This window comes from Serinus canaria, chromosome 5 (genome assembly GCF_022539315.1).
Source record: "Serinus canaria isolate serCan28SL12 chromosome 5, serCan2020, whole genome shotgun sequence".
In the NCBI taxonomy this organism is placed as follows: domain Eukaryota; kingdom Metazoa; phylum Chordata; class Aves; order Passeriformes; family Fringillidae; genus Serinus; species Serinus canaria.
Window position 1 is genome coordinate 39,007,953 of NC_066319.1, and position 6,762 is coordinate 39,014,714.

Here is a 6,762-nt window from a genome sequence, read left to right on the forward strand (position 1 = left end):
GAAGTGTCTGTTCCCTGCCCCATCTCTCTGAGGCAGCTTTTACCCATACCCTACAGTGGCCCCAAACCCATGCGTAGCAGAAGTTATCTGTCCGTGGGAACACTCCTGAGGATGAGAGTTCCCAGGAAGCTCACCCAGCTGGGGCAAAATCACCTCAGGGACCTGGAAAATGAGCTTGCTACGTGCCAGGAGGAGCTGCACCTGAGTGGGGTTCGAGCACAGAACCTGTCCTCCCAGGGGTCTGGGAGCTGTGAACTTCCTCTCTTCTCCTGCTACTTGAGAACCATAAAAGGAGTGGGGCAAGGCAGAGAGGAAACCCCTGAGCACTGCTGCCTTCCCAAGCCCTGTGCCTGGACAGAGTAAGCATCCCAGCTACAGTGCCCCTTCCCTTCCCTTCCCTTCCCTTCCCTTCCCTTCCCTTCCCTTCCCTTCCCTTCCCTTCCCTTCCCTTCCCTTCCCTTCCCTTCCCTTCCCTTCCCTTCCCTTCCCTTCCCTTCCCTTCCCTCTCCCCTTCCCTTCCCTTCCCTTCCCTTCCCTTCCCTTCCCTTCCCTTCCCTTCCCGTCCTCCCTTCCCTGCCCTGCCTTCCCTTCCCTTCCCCTTCCCTTCCCTTCCCTTCCCTTCCCTCCCTTCCCTTCCCTTCCCTTCCCTTCCCTTCCCTTCCCTTCCCTTCCCTTCCCTTCCCTTCCCTTCCCTTCCCTTCCCTTCCCTTCCCTTCCCTTCCCTTCCCTTCCCTTCCCTTCCCTTCCCTTCCCTTCCCTTCCCTTCCCTTCCCCAGACTTCTCCTTCCATCCATGAAATGCAAATATGGTGCCAAAGAGAGAAAGTAAAACAAATGGAAATGTCCTCACTAGCAATATGTAGCATGAGTAAGAGCAGTTCTTTAGACCATCAGAGCTTCAGGCTGCTTAGATTCCCTAGCCTCATTTTAGGTTCACTTTGCAGTTTTAAGATTAGTGATGCAATTTTATAGGCAAAATAATTTTTTCTTTAGTTAATGATTAGGATCTGGAAAGCAAGATTGCTTCCCTTAGAGAAAAAGCTGCTTGTCTTCCAAAATACACAAACCAATCATGTGAGATGTGTGTAACCTGTCCTTAAACCTACCCTGTGAAGTTTCCCCAAGACAGGCATCCTATCCTAATGCCTGCCCTAAAGAGGATCAGCATCCTGTCCTGACACTTTCCTGACTGTTAAGGAGTTTCTCCTACTGCCTTGCCACAGACAAAGCCATCTGCTCCAGTGCTTTTGGTCTATCCGCTGTGCTCAGTAGATACAGTGAACAGTTTTGGAAGACCACCACTGCTACATTTTTTTAAATGTATTAGAAGACTTGTTAGCATCTCACTTCAGCCATCTTCTCTGTAGACCAAAGAAATGTATGCCCTCTAGATACCTCATTATTTTTCTGCTGTCCCTCTCCAATCAGCCCAGATCTGCCCTGAAGCTCAGGATGCAGAACAGACAGAGCAGAGTGCAACCCGGGCCATGGACTGGCTAGAGAGCTGCTTTAGGTACTTTATGTTGTATTGTATTGTATTGTCCCCAGGACAGGTACTCACCCATGGACAGAAGCTGAGTCTAGTAATATTCTCCTACATATTTATTTTTCTTAAAGACTCCATACCTTGTAATAAAACTAGATCTCCCTGGGATTTCCCCCCTAACACAAACACATAATTTTCTTTAAACAAGGTAGAGGGGTTTTTTATCTGATGATGGAAAGGACATCAAATTGATCCTCAAATTTCCTCTTTCTTACAAACTAAGAAAAGGGAACACTTAATATAGTTAAAAGAAAATGCATCAGACAAACCCCTTTGATAAAATGTATAATTTATCTGAAGTACTCGTGTGCCAAAGCATTATTTAGAAGTGAGAAGGATATCCTCAGCCAAAAACTATATTATAATTAAATGGTAGTGAGGTGGCCAGCATTCATGGTGAATCAAGCAAATCTTTATATACATTTATTGCAGCTTCATTTAGGATGTCCAGGTCAAACATCATTACTTTCCTACACCACAATTTAGCTGACTTTAAAATGATATCTGCTGAACAGACTTTAATCCACATGGTAAAACCCATGTCTTCCTGCTCTGTTACTTTCTAATAAATCAACACTGGAACTCTCGAAACTGGTTGAACAAAAATAAGTTCAGTTGCTTCAGGAGAATTATAAGCATGTCTACATATGGGTCTAGCTTGCTAAAAAGTGATTTACAGGACGCCTCTTTAAAAAGAAGATATAAACATTTATCCATTGAATAATATTCTCTTCTGTTTCAGGAGTTGGAAAAGAGTGGCAATAAACCTCTGGAGTTGCCCCATCCAGCACTGCCCAGAGAGAGGAAGTGAAGAGATGTGATAGGACTCTGACATGCAGCACCCACTCCAGAGTGGCCCAAAGGGTTACATTTTTCTCTTCTGATTTCCAGGCAACTGGAAGTTACTGATACATTCAGCTAACAGAAAGCTTTGCTATCCAACCTTTACCTGCTCAGCAGTCCCATGCAGAAAAGGTTTTGTTTAAAGGTTTTGTTTAAAGGTTTTGTTTGTCATAAGCAGAGCAGAGCCACCCAATACCTCAAGCTGTGCCAGAGGAGAGGTATCCTGAGTTCCTGAGTTACTCTGACCTTTCCACAGGAAACCGCAGGACAGAGGAACTGCCAGTGGTACAGCATGGTTGAGTCCTAGCAGCTGGATGCTCCACATGGCATGAATGGAGGTGCTCAGCCAGAGAGAAAATACGAGAAATATGGATGCATCTGTGTCAGGAGAGAAGGAGAGGTATAATGGAAAAAAAGGAAAATGTCAGAAGTGCTAAGCAAAGAGTAATCCTAGCTCTGCTAAATGTCAGTGACCAAGGTCCTGCTGTCTTCAGTTGGATGAAGATTTTACCCAGGGGTTAGGAGGTGCAGCTCAAAACTACCAGGATGATTCAGAGCAGGCAGAAAGAGAGAGGTCTGCTCAGGGCTGCAGTAACTCAGCCAGCAGCTGCCAGCTGGGAGCATTTGGCCATGGGCATGACAGGTGCCATAATCTCCTGTCATCACGTACTTTGTATCTTTGATTATTTAGACATCGATAGACTGACATGTAAAGAAAAATGTATGTTCAATAGGACACTTGACATCAGAAGCTTCTTATATGGGAAGGCTTTTATATAGAGAGAACATCCCTCTCAGACACTATGAGCTCCATGAAATTCAAGATTTTAGGGCCTGAAGGGAACATTACAACCCTCTAGCCTGAACTTCGAGATAAAATAGGCTACAACATCAAATAATTTCTGTTTCAGGCCAATATCTTCTGGAAGAGTTATAGATCATCTCTTACAAACTTTCAGCCTTGGCTTGAAGACTTTATATGAGACAGAATTTAAAACATCTGTAGGCAGATAGCTCTGGTCAGTCTTTGTGTCTCAGCAGTTTTGATTAATACAGCAAGTTTCTCTTCTTGTAATATTAGCATTATCATGTCTTATATCCATCTACAGTGCAACATATGGTGGAAGGATAATGTAAAAATGTCCAGTGACTGTGACTTCAATGGATCACCAGTGCTCCCCAAAGTTTAAGGACATAGCTAAAATAAAAACATACTAAGAGAGACTTTTATTCAAAGTGTTTTTACATATGTAAGTTTTGAAAGGAGACAGGCAGGAGCTGCATGCACTTGCACTGCAGAGGAGACCAAGATAACTGATGCAGTGCTGGAAGAACCCAAAACAAATTGTAGAGAAGATGGAAGAGCCCAGGGAGATCTGTTCTGACCTATGTGTTTGAATCATCAGAGAATCACAGAATGTTTTGGGTCAAAAAGGACCTTAAAGATCATGTAGTTCTAAGCCCCCTGCCATGAGCAGGGATGTCACCCACTAGATCAGGTTGCTTTAAGCCCCATCCATACTGACCTTGGACTCTTCCAAAGATGGGGTATCCACAATTTTTCTGAGCAACCCATTCAGTGCCTAACTACTCCCTGAGTAAAGAATTTCTTCCTAACAGCTAATCTAAATGTCTCCTCATTCCATTTGAAACCATCCCCCCCATGTCCTCTCCCTGTCTACCCATGTAAAAATTTGCCCTCCATCCTTTTTAAGGCACTTTTACCCACTGAGGTCTGTCTCGACAAGGACAGCTTTGAACCCAGTGCTGACAGAGACAGCAAAGAACATGCTTCTGTCATGGAAATGGAGAAGAAGTAACACTTCTTTAGAGACTAAGGGGTTAACAAAAAACATTGCTTCTACTGAAATTCAAGTTTTCCAGGACACAGGAGAAGGCTGAAGAAAGAACCAATATATGTGCTTGGATGAAGGATAGATTTGCAAACAAATGGGAGAAGTGGAAAAGTTCAGCCCCAAGGATAATACAGATGAACTATGGAAAAGGAAAAAGGATGAGCTGGATCAGAAAAATGTGAGAGAATTCAAGGTTTCTAATGTTTCTCTCCCCAGGAAACCATCTGAGTCACGGAGCTGAGGAAAGCTTACATAAAGCCAGAATTTTTTTGGTGAAGACAGGGTAAAAATATTGTCAGAAATTAGTTATAGTCAGAAAATATAGTCAGAAATAGCTATACAGAGGTACAGAATATAGGTAAAAATATAGTCAGAAATTAGAGAGGTATTGAGTAATACAAGTACTGATATATAAGAAACTTCAGTATATATCAGCAAGGCCCCTATGTCTATACTTTTATATCCTGACAGTGGTCAGAGCATTAACTTTGTATGAACTATTTCTAATCACTCATCAAGGATGCTAAAAATGATAAAGGTGACACATGCTGTGGAGTGGACCTCAGGCTGATAAACTCTGATGGGCTTGTCAAATTGGCCTCTGTGTCTGGCTTGAGCTAGAACACCCAAATAACCCATACCCCTCTACCTGTCCTGGGGCAGGGATGCAGAGCTGGTCTGAAGGAAAAGGAGAAATTGTGGTGCTCAAAGAGCTGTCAGAACACGGGCTCAAGTTGAGAAGCAGCCCCTGTGCAAATCCACACCCTCTGTGAGCTCTGGGCAGGCCTTTAGGCAGAACAATAATGTGCACCTCCTCACACTGATGCTGGTACTGCACAGAGGTAGCTACAACATTTCAGAGGGCTTTAGACCTGGTGGGTTTAGTTCTACAGCTGACTGCAGCTTGAGGCCACATAACACACACCATGTCATTCTCCCCCAGAGATGTTTGGGGAGGAACTGTTTCTGGAGAAATTTGGATCAGTTTACAGAGAACCTGGGATTTAGAGAAATCATAATAAAGTTCTGAATAATTTATTGGCAAGATGATAGCTTGAATTTTTACCCTAACAGACCCAGTCATGCCGAGGCACAGCTTGTGTAACGCCATGCTGGGGAGGGAAATTGCATACCATACCTGGGGAGCCCCAAATGGGGTGGGTCAGAGGTCAAACCAAGAATTGGCTAATGCAGACAAGACACAACCAAAATTTGAGGTGGTAGGATTGTCTGACACGTCCCTGACAAGGTGTACATTGCAACTTCCCCACCCTCTAGGAGTGAAGCTGGCTGCACAAGGTCAGCTCACTGATACAGGCAGCTGCTAGGAAAGTCCTGGAGGGACCCTGAGCAGGAGCTCCTCCCTCCTCTGCTTGGCAGCTGCTTTTAAACTGAGGGTCTCATTCCTGGCTCCTGCCTGAGCTACATCCCTGGACCAGGCCATGCACCTACTGATCTGGACCCCCCATTCAGGGACTTGACTTCATGGCCAAAACTTGGAGCTGCCTCATCCCCATCAACTTGTCTGGTGATCTGGACTGAAGGCTGAGTCTGGCTACAGCCCACAGCTGCTCTGCTTGTCTTGCTCAGGTACAGTGAGATGGGGCCAGGGCTAGGGGGAACCTGCTCCTATGACTCTCAACACATTTGGCTCCCAGCTTCCTGTCCTTTAGAAAGCAGCTGGCTGCCCCAGTGCTCTGGCAGTCTTCATTCACTTCTGAACCATTTCCATCTTTGTGGAGATGTGAGTTTGTTTAAAATAATGGCTGGGAATATGACTACCTTGCTGCTCTAACATGAGACAGTCTCAGCAATTCTGCCATCACACTGGAGGTGCCCTTGGTTTGCTCAGGGAAGGCATGATTTTCAGCATCTGCAGCAGCCTCAATTCTTTGGCTGGCCAGGACTCTAAGCCAGGATTTCCAAAGTATGCAGGGCATGGCCTTTGCGCAGTCCAAAATATTTGTGGCCATCCTGGACAGATAACACAAATTTCAGAGACAGTCCCTGCCCTTGTTTCACATGCACCTGGCACTGGACAGCCTTCTCCAGAGACCAGGAGGACAGGTTCCCCTTCATGGGAAGGCTGGAGCCATTTATCCTGATGAACGGCCCCAGAGGCCTGCAAAACAGAGAAGAGGAGCAATAGGAGCTGCTTCTCCTCGAAGCTGAGGCAGAAGATGGATTTTTCATGCTGATCTGGAGCTACAGTCCCAGCCCCAGTCTGGTATCCCGCTGGTTACCTGGCCCCAAGAGCAGGCTGCAGGAGCCCTGCGCACTGCTGACCGCTATCGCAGGACATGAGCTGGGGGAGCTCTTGCCTCGGGTTCAGCAGAACAGGGGAGGTCTTATGGCTTCTCTTAGTTTAGTGTCTTTGGTTGGGGTCATGCTGGCAGGGATGAGGTGTGTGGTGTCTTGCCCACAGATGATAAAAGTTAACAAGAAACTGTGTGGTTCAGAAACCCTGCTCATGGGCATGGGTGTCTAGAGAGTCCAAGCAACTGTTTCACTTCCTCTG